At 47.1% G+C, this 13,786-nt stretch overlaps 1 protein-coding gene across 1 annotated transcript in view; it reads right to left on the minus strand.

The window, feature by feature from the left end:
* Positions 1-13,786, minus strand: part of LOC142767440 (uncharacterized) — a 135,486-nt gene that overhangs the window by 5,812 nt on the left and 115,888 nt on the right. The gene's annotated exons all lie outside the window — the stretch shown is intronic.

The following is a 13,786-nucleotide window of genomic DNA, read 5'->3' on the forward strand; positions in this document are numbered from 1 at the left end:
GTGGCACCTGCCCGTCGCTTTGCGTTCAACACCTTATCACCTCCGAAACAGGCGCGCATCTTTCTCCGTGGGCGCACTTCGTTTTCAAAGATAACTGCCAAATGGCGCTCGGGTCTAACGTGCCTCGATGCGCTCGTTCGCCTCCGCTACATGCTGGAGGCACTCTAACGCAGCGCCTCCAGAATACCATTCACCGATTTTGTTGCACAGAACATCAAATAAACGTTTTGTTCACTCTCTCAAGACGCGATTATCGTCTTTCGACGACATTTGCAGTGTAATATGCAGATTCGGGGCCAGGTTTTTTTTACTGAAAATAGGCTTATTGGTGCGAAAGTCATACCACACTATACAGAACGCTTGTGATTTCAGAGCACTGCGAAAATAGCTACAAACGAAAGAAATAAATTGTTTCAAAATTTACGCAATGGTTCTCAATTATGTCTTTTTGTTGTTTCTTGGAATACTTTTAACTTTATTAACATTTCTCGGTGTTTTGTACTGATGTGCCTGCTACCCCAATGTTTTTAAATACTGGGGGCGTCAATGAAACCTCAACTGCTTCGTCTTGTACGGCATTGTAGTTTGGAGGTGCTTTATATGCGCACGGAGACGTGCAAGATGACGAAACATTTGCCAATGGGAAACGCGTGGCACCTACAAGTGGCATAGCAGTCCACTGCGTCATTGCACCGCAAGCGCAGCGATCGACTTGCGGCCACTTCGCTTTCAACTGGCGTGCTATCAATTGTAGTCTCTCTGTTAGCTACGCCCGCGTTAAGTTTATGTGGAGTGCGTGAAGCTGACAGGTATGATAAAACGAGTAGACTTCCGGAAAGCGAACAGTGCATGATCCTTTTTGGCTTCAAGCTAAGAGAAATGACAGATATTTACAGTATAAAAATTGTGGAGGGTATCACGGGAGCAAAAAAGCCGAGTTACTATTCAGACTGTTCTACTCTTGCAAAACATCGGATATAGTAAAATGAATTTTCTTTCTGTATGCGAACACAAAGTCAAACCGATTCGTACTCTACCTCTCTCGGAAATAGCCGAATGCTCATATACTCCTCTGGCATGACAGAGTAAAACGTAATTATACTGCTCGTTATCTATATATCTATATCGATGCGCCTGTACACCACGAGTGATTACCACTACCCAATAACCCTAAATAAAAAATCACAGCATATCCACAAAGTGCATGATGATGAGTGGGGTGAAGCGTCTGATAGTCCATCCGCGCTTCCGTCCATCCGTTTGTTCTTTCTTCCATCCGTCCGTGCGTGCATCTGTGCAAGCGTCCACGCGTCCGTCCATCTGTCCGTCTGTGCACTCGTCTGTGCATCCATGCATGCGTTCATCCGTGCGTGCATCCATGCGTCCATCGCTGCGTTCGTCCATGCATCCGTCCATTCATGCGCCCGTCCGTCTATCAATCTATCCACGCGTCCTTCCATGCATCTGTCTGCCGCTCCATCCGTCCGTCCGTGTATCTGTCTATCTGTCCGTTTATTTAGTGAACACTCCAAGTACCGCCATCTCGCATGTTTTCATCATATATTCGTATTAGTGGATGGATAGATGAATAGATTAAAGTATCCGGCTGTGCCCTTTACATCGGGTGGTGGCTCACGCCACCATTCATAATATAGAAGTACCGCCATTTAGTGGACATTCCAAGGACTAACCGAGAGGTGACATGGCCGGAAAAGAGGAGTGGCACGCGCGCACTTTCTTACGGCCTGGGCTTCGTGTCTAAGTAGCTCCTCTCTCTCACCGCCACTATAGCTTATGGCGCTGCGGCCCAATCTTTGCTAAACCTTGCCTAACCCACAGAGATTACGCGCAGCGAGTTTAAAGGGCAACACCTGGTCCGATAGTGCCCAGAGTGTGTCCTTCTGATACCAGTTCTTTTTTAGTAAGCTTGAATTGCAAGGCAAACTTTATTGGGTATTAAGTCACCGATAGTCGCCTCTGTAGGCTATTTCAACAGAAACAGCTATCTTTTTATTTACGGTGATTAGGCGCGGGTTTTGTCAATTCAGAAGGGTCCATGCTTGCCGCTCCTCTAGTCTGACCGAAAAGGTGGTTACCTACTACTACGACAATGACTACTACTACTACTACTACTAATACTAATACTACTACAACAACTACTACTACTACTAATACTAATACTACTACAACTACTACTACTACTACTACTACTACTACTACTACTACTACTACTACTACATCGCAGAAGCTTCGCCCCCAAACGTACTGCATTCGTTTATTGTGCCGTTGGAGTTGAAAAACAAATACTCATAGTATAATGACGGAGCGCTATTGCAAAACCCAGTGCCACTGGGCATCAGCGTCCGGGTTATACGCTCATTATCGCGCTGGATATTGGGACGCTAGAGCGGCTTGTTACAGGGAGGCGCTGGGTACGCAGCGAGAAACGAATTTAAGACATTAAAACATGGGTGCTTATTGGCCATAAATAAATATATTAGCAAAATAAATGATACAGAACGCATTATCACATGAAAAAAAAAATACATTAGCCTTCAGTATTCGAACTCAACACTTTTGGATTCCGAATCTACTACTCTACCCGCTGCACCACGCTAGAATTCTTCTTTTTTTATAGCAACATGTAACAGTCAAACAACCGAAAACACAGTCTGCCCAAGCTTCAAGCTCAATGTCAAGGCTTTTATAGGAAGATGAGTCATTTGCTACGCATACTTTAAATCGTTTCAAATGACATAAATTATCCATGACATTTATCAGATCATCATTGCAGTAAAGTCTTGCCAAAACTTCTCGCAGATTGCACATATGTTCAATAAAATAAATACGCACTGGACGAGCGCCTAAAAAACAATGCCTGACGGCCACGAGGCTTCACATTATGCTATGTAAGCTAAGGAGAAAGAACATATCATATTTTAATAGGCCAGGTTCTATTGCTAAAAGTTAAATTTCATGTGAAGTTATAGAAGAATCTTGCTTAAGTGTTCTCTGTAGAACATCCCAAAACTAAATTGCATCCCAGCAATTGATAAAACATGCTCTACCAACTTCGATTTTGGCACAGTAAGCAGTCGGATGCCCACGGTGAAAATTCGCCTCTTTGTTCTAGCCACGCTTAAAACGGCAGCGTATTCGTGGGAAGCTTAAATAGGAACGTTTAAACACCTGTTGGTACGCATATTTTTTTAATTCTCATCAAAAAGTCTTTTCTTGAGCGTTCTCTATACATAGAGTGATACAAAGGAATTGAAAAAACAGTTCTAATCAAATCTCTTGACAAACGCTTCCGAGTGACATCAGATAGGTAGTCTAAACTAAATCTACCACTAGGAAATCGGAAAGCCGCAACAACTTTTCGAACACGACGTTGCATATAGTCGCGCAATCAGAGACGAACATATCACGGCCTTCCTATTTCTGTGTCAGAACAGATAGCCGATTGGTTTTCTCGGCACACAGATTATCGTCGTTCTGATATTTTCTAGCGGCACACCAAGGTATGTGTTAGGCATGCTTTACAAATCGATTCATTCGTACACCATTGGGAACGTTTCCCAATTACCGTGCCACAGCCCAGCACACTTGGCTATATTTACAATGCTACTAGTAGCATTGAAAATTCTTCGTACATTGTTCATGAAGGTGGGTATGCTCTCCTGAATGGCACAGAATAATGCAACATCATCAGTATATCCCAATATCTTCACCTCGCACGTACCTAAATGAAAACCTTGTATACTTGAATTTTCGTAATGGCCACATCAAGAGATTCTAGGTAAAAGCAAATAATAACGGCGAAATGGGGAAACCTTGCCCTTACCACGAACATACATTAATTCTTCAGTTAACTCGCGGTTCACAATCAACTTGGTGTAATAATTGTTGTAAGTCATCTGGACACCCTGCACTATCACAGTGCTAACGCGAACATGTTCCTACAATTTAAACAACGTGCTATGACAAACTAAATTCAATTTTTTCGCTTGATCAATTTGCAACATTGCAACTCTTCTGAAGTCAGTGTTACAGCACACCAATACGCTTCATGTTACATGTATTCTTGCAAAAATTGATCTTTTTCTTATTTCACAGGTTTGGTGTGGGCCATCCAATGTACATATGACTGTTTGCAACCGCATCGCCAGAACTTTCATTACTATATTGTAGTCCTGATTCATCAACGTTCTCCACCTTGCCAGACACATATTCTGTTTTACAGGGTCGTTACTTTTCGTGATCACAACAGTCTGTACTTTTTTAAATGATGGTGGTTGGCTACCCTTCTGTGATGTAGTAGCTTAAAAAAATTGAGCATAGCAGACAACAGCGCGACATCACCTGTAAGATGACAAGAATGAAGGGGCATTGCAGCGCGACCATCGAAGAAAGAAGAGGAGACGATCGCGGAGAACGATGCTGTTCGGACGCCGACAAGACGACGCAAGGGGGCCTAGGGCAAACCCGCAACTACGCGTGGGGTTCGAAAGGCCGGGTTCCATTCCTCGAGCCATTGACATCCTCGAGGCACGGCGTGTCGGCATGGCCAGGCACGAGCTGTTGGTGAGTGGCCTTGCGGACATCTCCGATACGGCGAGCGCCCTTGAAGGCCACGTCCAGCAAGCCGACGTCACTGAGAGTGTGCGGCTACGCCTAGACCCGGTGATGCCCTCTACAGTGGTATGCTGACCTGGCACCCAAGCGACGACTACATTCAAGTACGCAACGGGTCCCACTTCAAGGCACCAGGCTACGGCCCAGACTATGAGACGCTTTACTCTTTTGTGTGTGTGTGTGTGTGAACCGCGTGCGTGTACGACGTATAGTACTGTATGGGCAATAGTTTTTTTTTTCGTCCAATATAACTTCCTTTTGTTTTCCTCATTGTCTTCAGCTTCCTCGCGTCACACGCCTTGCTACGTAACGAACCTAACCAGGACATATCTGGCGTGCACGAGACAGGACTACTCTTGTTACATCTAAGAAGAACATCACATCGCATATGTGTGTGTGACGGTCGATGATGGAGGCAGATAAGCTGACGGCGATCGGAAAGGAATTGGGGTTAAGTGGTTCAGCACTTAAAGATTTAATGGACCAAGAACGCGCACGCGAAAAAGAGGCACGTGACGCTCATCTGGCTGAAAGAAATGCCGCGAAAGAAGTGGAGGCAGAGGCAATCGCTAGAATAAAAGCAGAGAAGGAAGTTCTTGAGCTCAAGTTAAAGTTGCATCAGTTAGCCGCGACAAGAGTTACCACAACTATTGGGCAGCTTACCGAGGGTGCGCCAGTAGGCACCACGCAGAGCTACCAAAGTCCACATAAACTCATTCTAGCCTTTAACGAGGAACGCGATGAGCTGGACGCATATATACAGTGATTTGAGCGCGTCACTACTTGTCAAGACAGGCCGCAAAACAAATGGGCCCTATCACTAAGCCTTTGCTTGACCGGAGAAGTCTTGAGTGTAGGTAGGATGGCACCTGAACATGTTACGGACTACGTAACGTTGAAGAAAACGCTACTACAACGATTTAGGTTCACGGAAGAAGGCTTTCGGACAAAATTTCAATCACCAAAACCAGATAATTCTGAAACGGGCACACAGTTTGCCGGACGTCTATTAGGTTATTTTGACCATTGGCCAAAAAATGGCCAAAACACACCGGACCAATGATGCTCTGCGAGACAAAATTGTGTCGGAGCAGTTTCTCGCACAATGTCATAAGAAACTCACTGTGGTTCTTTAAGAAAGAAACTGTGAAAGCCTTGAAACCTTCTTAAAAAGTTCAGTGAATACCTTTCGCAGAACAGCGGCTAACTGTGCCTAGAATGTTTTGTAAAACACTGCCGTTATCCCGTTTGGGCAAAGACATTTCTCGTTATGCAATTTGGTTTATAACTCTTTCTATCTCTGCCGCAGTCATATAAACTGATAAACCTCCTGTAATTTGGTTATTTAGGGTTGGCAAAAGGCTTATAAAGTTTTTTTTAAAGTCTCTTTTTCGGGAAGGCGATTACAAAATAAATCACGAAAATATTCTGTATAAATGCTTTCTTCATATCTTCTGGTTTAGTCGTTAACTGGCAACTATATTCGATTTCTGTGATGTCTTTATTATGCGCATACTTTGTTCCATAGTAATAAATCGCGGATTAGGTATTTAATCAGCAAGTAACCTGTCTGATTGAGCCCTTACAACCGCACCTTGGAAACTAGTGACATCGAAGTGCTCGAGTTTGTTCTTAATATATTTAATAACTTCACAATAAATTCAAGTGTTTTGTGTTTCTGCCTTGCTGTTTTTCACAACTAACTTTTTTGAACTATTCTCTTCCACTCGTTCCCCGAACCATAATTATGCACCACTTTTCATAGTACGCATTTTCGCAGTAGGTTTGAAGGATTACCAATTTTCGACCAGTTACTAAATGCAATGGTGTTTAGCTTGTGTGATTATTTTTTGATACAACTGAAAAACGTATCACCACTAGGTAGTTTGGCGTTTAACTTCCAAAAGGTTCATATTGTGATAATAAATGTAGTGGTGCGTGGCGGTGACAGTAGGAGGAGGTAGCTGGTAACGATGATTACTGTGTTACCACAAGCGAAGAGCAGATAATGATGACTGTGGCGGAGAAAGAGCACAGACCGGGAAAAAAAGAAGAAGACTGGTTGTGCTGGCTCTATCGCGCCTTCCGCCCCGCCTCGGCTTCTCACGGGTGGGAGTGGTTGGAACAACGGGCGGCAGCATCGCACTTGAGTTTACCATTTGGTTGTTTGTGGCTTTGAGTGCTATTTAGGCAGTTCTTTGTGGTATGTGCTATTTGGTTTTCTAAGTTCAAGTGACTCAGGTTATCGCGATGTCCTTGTTTTTCACCTGGCCAGGCCTTTTTTTTGGCTAGCTTCTATACCGGCCAAGGACTGGGCTATTGATTTTTTTTATGAAGTGGGGTTGTCTACGTCTCCGTGGCTCTGGTACCGACCAATAGAGGTACGATACCTATTAAAAATCCGAAGGTGATTCAAATGGAGCTTCGCAAAGCCACATCACTCTTTAAAAAGATCACCGAGGTTTGGCATTTTGGTCGTGGTGGTATTTTGTGCTGCTCTACCAACCAGCAGCGCGTTAAAGAGCTTCTTCAATGTTTCGAGTTTGCAGTGCATGCGGCGAGTCTGTTTGTTTCAGCGCATCTTACATGTTCGGAAGACATAGTACGCAGTGTAGATGCGAGCCTGACCCCTGCACTTTTTCTGAATTATTTTTGGTAGCAGGTGCAGTGTCAGTATACAGGTGCATGCGTATGGTTGACATGAGGATATTTCTTACCGACTCGGTGATGGTAACCTTTGCGGGAACGGTAAGGCCCTCTGAAATTAAGGCTTCGCCTCTTATCTATAAGGTAGAGCCTCTATCCCCTAAGCCACTGCAGTGCTTGAATTGTTAGAGATAAGGCCGTAATGCAAAAGGGTTCCGGTCAATTGCTAGATGTCGAATATGCGGAGAAAATTATGACAGCCATAGGCGAAGTGATCTTTCTGTCATGACGCGCATCCTGCAGACTATGAATTGAGAGACAGAGAACGAGAAGGTAGGCTATTGGAAATTGTGGAACGCAGGCGTTGCTTCCCAAGGGAAGCTGTGACTGAATTACAAGAACGCTCAAAAGGCTACGCAAGCGTAGCAGCGCGATATATGTTGCTACAGTTGCATCATTAGGAAAATCCATAGCAGAGGCCATAGAGATGGCAACAGAACAGGCAATGGAGCGTCTTGCCAACAAATTTATTCAAGCCGTAGCATAATTGCTAACATCTCAGTTGACCGAAATCCTTGCTTCAGTGTCTATGAAACATCAGACTACCCAGAATTGAGAGGTTTCAAGGTGTGCAGGGACAGAAAGCCTGATAGTTCCTACACGATGCACATCTCGTCAAGTAGGACCCACTAAACAGATACTGCGGGTAGATCCATAACCTATATTAGATTATTTCGAAGAATTCACAGATATGTACGCGGAATTGAAAACTCCTTGAAGCGTGCCAGATCTCTCCTCTCGAAAAAGTCTTCACAGAAACCAATATCTTAAAATTAGAAAGACTTGTTTAAAAAACCCTCCAAAAATACTCATTCAAGAATGATCTTTTGGATAAAGCAGTCTCTGCGACGGGTATGTAGTGTCAAAATGTGCTCCCTAAAAGTATTACAGCAGAATTGTCAATCAATAGGATAGGCCACCACAAATTTATCATATACTTCTTCGCAAATTTTTCTCGATATCATTATTTCACAAGAAACCTGGCTTACAATTGAACAAACTTTACCTAAAATTATCGCTGATTTCCTTTAGATAGACCTAGCAGAGGTGGTAAGCTTGCCGTTTTTATATCAACTAAATTTGGTCATAGAGCGAAGATTACCAACCTGTGCATGAATACTAACTATGAAATTATAGTATTAGACATCACTCTGCCAAGCTGCTCCTGTCGTATTGCGGCGCGGTGAGCCGCTATTACGGGAGAGAGAAACTCGTACACATGACTGCCGCCATGGGCTACCGACGACTGCCGGTGTTTATTGTACGGTGGACTTATATACACGACAAACAGGTACATAGATAACAGCGCCATCTCTGGTGGCGTCGCAGAACCAATACGAATACACAACATATTCCCTCTCTTAGTTTTTTTTAGTTGATTAGTAATTGTTAGTACGTGTTAGTGGAGAGTCATTTCATCTACACACAATAAGCATGGAATATTTACACAACTGTACACTCAAAATGCCAAAACCTTTACACCAAAATATACACTTAATGCAGCAAGCACACGCGTTCATGTCACTGGATCCACTCTAAACGTAATCCATAAATCTTCGAGGCGGTCGTCTCGTCCTCGCGGGTAGCTCCCGACGAGAAGGCGGTTGTGGAGAGGGTGGAGAAGAGACAGCCTGTTGTGTCTCTTGCGATGCTACGCAAGGGCTGCACAGAACGCTAGGAACTGCACTGAGGGGGGTACCGAGTGGCACTGCTGATTGCCCACTGTCACAAGGCACAGGTGACGGGCTTGAAGGCTGTGCTGGGTGAGCGTGAACATCTGGCGTTTGGATGACTGGGTGAGGCTGGGCGGCCTGTGCAGGAACCTTGCTAAACTTGGAGGAGTTCCATGTTCGCCCATCATCTAGGCTGAAAGAGGCTGGCCCTCGTTGTTCCACCACCTTCAGAGAACGGCTGAACGAGAGGTCTCCTTTAAAAGAGACAGCCGGCTTCTTCACACGGACCAAGTCTCCAACTGCTATGTTTGGTTTCTTGGCTGCACGGCGGAAGTCTGTGTACATCTTGCTGTATTTTTGCTCCTGTGCAACTCTCTTACGAAGCTGGCCAAGTTCTTTGGCAGGGTCTGTGAAGAATGATGGGGATGGGTGCCCAATGATGTCCAGTCGTGTTCGGGGCAGTCGTCCATGTAGGAGCAAGGCTGGTGCTACTGCCGTGGTTGCGTGAGGTGTGCACCGGTAAACACCCAAGTACTCCAGTGCCGCTTGTCGAAGAGGGCCATGTTCTAACGAAGCAACCTGTACAAAGTCCATAAAAACACGATTAAACCTTTCGACAAGTGCGTTGGCTTGAGGGTAATACATCGAAGAATATGTCAGTCAGATATCACGCTCATTCAAGAATTGCGAAAATTCTCGTGAAGAAAATTGGGGCCCGTTGTCAGTGACTATCTCGTCCGGGTATCCCTCTCGAGAGAAAATTGACAGCAAGAAGTTGGTGATCGTTCTTGTAGATACCTCGTTAGAGAATTGTACTTCGGGCCACTTAGAAAAATAGTCAGCCAGTGTAATGGTGAACCTACAATCTTGAGGAGCTCTTTCCAGAGGGCCAACAATGTCTATGGCGACTTTTTGCCAAGGGCGCTCTGGAAATGAAACAGGTTGCAGTGGAGCAGGTGCCGTTTTCGCACTCTTGTCGGCCTTCTGACAGACGCTGCAGTTTTGTATTGCGACTTCTGCTTGCCGGTCCATACCCGGCCACCAAAACCGTTCTCGAAGTCGCGCTTTCGTCCTGACGTTGCCGGGATGAGCTTCATGTGCTGTGGAGATTACCTGATGCGCAAGGAACTGTGGAACTACAAGTCGCTCCCCACGAAGAAGTAAGTTGTTTACCACTGACAACTCGTTGCGTAGCATGAAGTACGGCAGCAGATGGCTTGGGACGAGCTTGTGCGGAGGCCATGACGAAGTAACGCATTCCTTGACTTTTGCCAGAGTGGCGTCGTCACTGGTGGACTGCTCGAACTGGTCCTTAGCGATGCACAGCGGCTCGACTAGGAACACAACTTCTGTAGAGTCGTCTTTAGGTTGAGGTGTGCATTCCGGCTTACCTTCCGCTGGAAGACGTGACAGCGCGTCTGCTACCTTGTTCTCCGAGCCCTTGCGGTATTCGACGATGTAGTTGTAGCGTAGACGTCGCTCAGCCCACCTTGCATTGCGAAAGGGACGTCGCCCTGTTCCCTTGTTAGACAGCAACGCTACCAATGCCTGGTGATCCGTCTGAAGAGTGAAAGGCCGTCCCCACAAATAAACATGCCACTTTTCGCAGGCCCACACGCAAGCCAATGCTTCACGCTCTCTGACGGAGTACTTTTTTTCTGCATTGGTTAGAGTGCGCGAAGCAAACGCAATGGTCAAGGTTTTCTGACCGTCCACTTGCTGCAAAACGGCACCTAGCTGGTATGCAGAAGCATCAGGTGCGACAGTCACTAGAAGAGCTTGGTCAAACATGTGCAACACCTTGTGGGAGGCCAGAAGAGTCTTCACTCCCTCAAAACTTGCTTGGGCGGCTCTGCCCCACTCAAAAAGCATGTCTTTGCGCAGCAGTCGACGCATAGGCTCGACTTTCTCGGCTAGCCTAGGAATGAACTTTGCGTAGTATTCGACAAGTCCTAAGAATGAACGGAGTGTGCCGGGTTCTGCTAGTGTGGGGGCGTGGACGATTGCATCGACTTTGACTTGAAGGGGTGCTATGCCTTCCGCACTGACACGATGTCCAAGGAAAGAGAGTTCTGTTGCATTGAAAACACACTTTTCGTTAAGTTTCAGACCTGCTTTCGCAATGCGATGCAGAACTTCTTCCAGGTTCTTCGCATGTTCTTTCTCAGTCTTCCCGAAGACGATGATGTCGTCTATGTAACAAAGAACACCATGACAGCCTTGCAGGATTCTTGTCATGAGCTGCTGAAAGGCTTCTGGGGCCGACGCCAATCCAAAGCAGACCCTTTTAAACCGAAAAAAACCCTCGTGCGTAACAAACGCTGTGAGATCCCTGCTGTCCGGGTGCAGCAGGACTTGGTGGTACGCAGAGGCGAGGTCTAGCTTTGAGAAGTGGCGGGCTCCGTTTAAGGCATGCAGCAGTTCCTCAATGTGAGGCAGCGGGAAGTTGTCGACCACAATGGCTTTGTTTGGCTCTCTTAGGTCAACACAAAGACGGATGCTTCCATCTTCCTTCTGGACTGCGACGATGGGAGAAACCCATTCGGAGGCATCGATCCTTTTGATGATGTCGGCAGAGAGCAGGGTCTGTAGTTGGTCGCTTACTGGTTGGCATACTGAGAATGGGAGGCGCCTCAACTTTTGGGCGACTGGGGAGACTGCCTGTTTCATCTTCACCTTGTGCTGAAAACCTCTGACAAGGCCCAAACCTGGGGTAAACAGGTGAAAAAACCTGGCCCACAGCAATGCAGGCATGTCAAACTTTGGCTCACTCTGCGGTTGCTTTACGATAGCGCCTTGCGGTGAAATGCGGCCTTATGCGTCTGAGCTCGTTGCAGGCAACGTTGAGGTTGTGGAGGCGGACGTTTGCGTAACGACCGTGTGCAGGCAACGTAGCTCCTTCCCTGAAATTTGAAAATTCAGGGCTTGCACAGCATCTAATCCCAAAAGGGAGGTCCCACTGCGCGTAACGTAAAGCGGTACGACGGCTGTTCGTGCCTTGTACGACAACGTTGCTTAAAACAGGCCAAGCACAGGGATCTTCTGGCGTGAAAAGTCAGAGTAATGCTGGGGATACTGAGTTGTGCTTTATCTTGAAAAAGGTTTCGAAAGTGACCTTCCCCAATTATTGACACTGCAGAGCATGTGTCGATGAGAAACGAGACTTTGCGCGTGAGCGGCTTCGGGTTAATCACCGACACGTCGACGTTAACATACAGGCCTCTGCGTTTGTTTGTGCAGACGGTCAAAATACTGTGACCGCTCTCAGCGTCATCGTCGCAGAGGAGTTCGCGGACTGGTGCAGGCCTTCGTGGTTGGCCGCGACGCGAGCTCCGACAAACGCTCTGGAAGTGTCCGCGGCGTCTGCAACCATAACAGGTGCGGCCGCGGGCGGGACAGCGCGACCATTCGCATCCTGTTGCGCCGCAGTTATCGCAGTTATCACGAGATACGGCGTGCAGGGGGTCGGCAGTGGCAGTTTCCGGCTTGGGCTTGTAGTTTTGGCGAGTGCGCGACGAGCTACGACGATGCCGACTAGGGGGTGGGACCCGTTGAAGCGAAATCGGGGGCTATCATGCCTAGCCGGGTTGCGTCCGCGTTGGCGCTGCGTGATGCGGCGAATCGGGTTCGCGAAGGCTTCAGCTTCTCGGCGAGTTTGTTCGCGAAGTTTGGCAATTTCCACCGCTCGGTCGAATGTAAATGCGTCGCCTTCGAAGAGCAGTCGTTCTCTGAGTTGCGGGCAAGTTACTCCGGCAATGAACTGTTCGCACAAGTTATCATCCACGGTAGCGGCGAAATTACACGGGGCTGCCAGTTCCCGGAGCGCCAAAGCAAATTCGGCAACCGACTCACCGGAAAGCTGTCGACGATCATGAAAATGATGACGTTTCACTCGGACGTTAACGGTGGCGGTGAAGTAGTGTGCCAGTGTGTCGACGGCAACGTCGTATGGGTCCGGAGGGCTTGCGGCAGCGGTGTGCGCGGAAGTCTGTTTTTCCGTCGACTTGCTGACCGTGGCTTCAGTTGAAAGGGGCGGCTGGGGTTGGGGTGGTGCCGGCAAGGCGTCGAAAATCCGTTAGCCCTCGGGGCCTAGGCAGTGAAGCAGGAGCGCGCGACGGCGGGTTGCTGGCCACTCGTCGGCGCCGGACGCGAGCACGAAGTTCTGGAACAACCGGAACCAGCGATTCCAAGGAATCGCTGGCGTGCCCGGAGTCTCGAGGAACGGCGGCGGGGGAGATAAAGCGGTGGCCATCCTCGTCGCCAATGTGGTATTGTGGCGCGGTGAGCCGCTATCACGGAAGAGATAAACTCGTACACATGACTGCCGCCAGGGGCTACCGACGACTGCCGGTGTTTATTGTACGGTGAACTTATATACACGACAAACAGGTACATAGATCACAGCGCCATCTCTGGTGGCGTCACAGAACCAATACGAATACACAACAGCTCCCTTTTGAAAAATTGATTTGCTGCACAAACTCGAAGGAAAACAAGGGAGACAGGAAAGAGCGCCGACTGCCAGCTGTTTCTTGTCGTTTCTGGAAGCCAATATATACCCACGCTACGCTGCGCTTCCACGATACGCACAAAACCAAAGATGCCACAAACAAAGCCGTCCCAAAACAAATCAATTCAAATGTGACTGCCACCACAATGCAAAATGCGAAAAATGGCAAATTACAAAAGTGATATCCACCACAATCTAAACTGCGTATTCCCAAGGTGTGCGCTCTTCTTTATTCTAAAACTTATCTTTTATTATTTTTTTA

The sequence above is a fragment of the Rhipicephalus microplus genome, chromosome 7 (genome assembly GCF_043290135.1).
Source record: "Rhipicephalus microplus isolate Deutch F79 chromosome 7, USDA_Rmic, whole genome shotgun sequence".
NCBI classification, from domain to species: domain Eukaryota; kingdom Metazoa; phylum Arthropoda; class Arachnida; order Ixodida; family Ixodidae; genus Rhipicephalus; species Rhipicephalus microplus.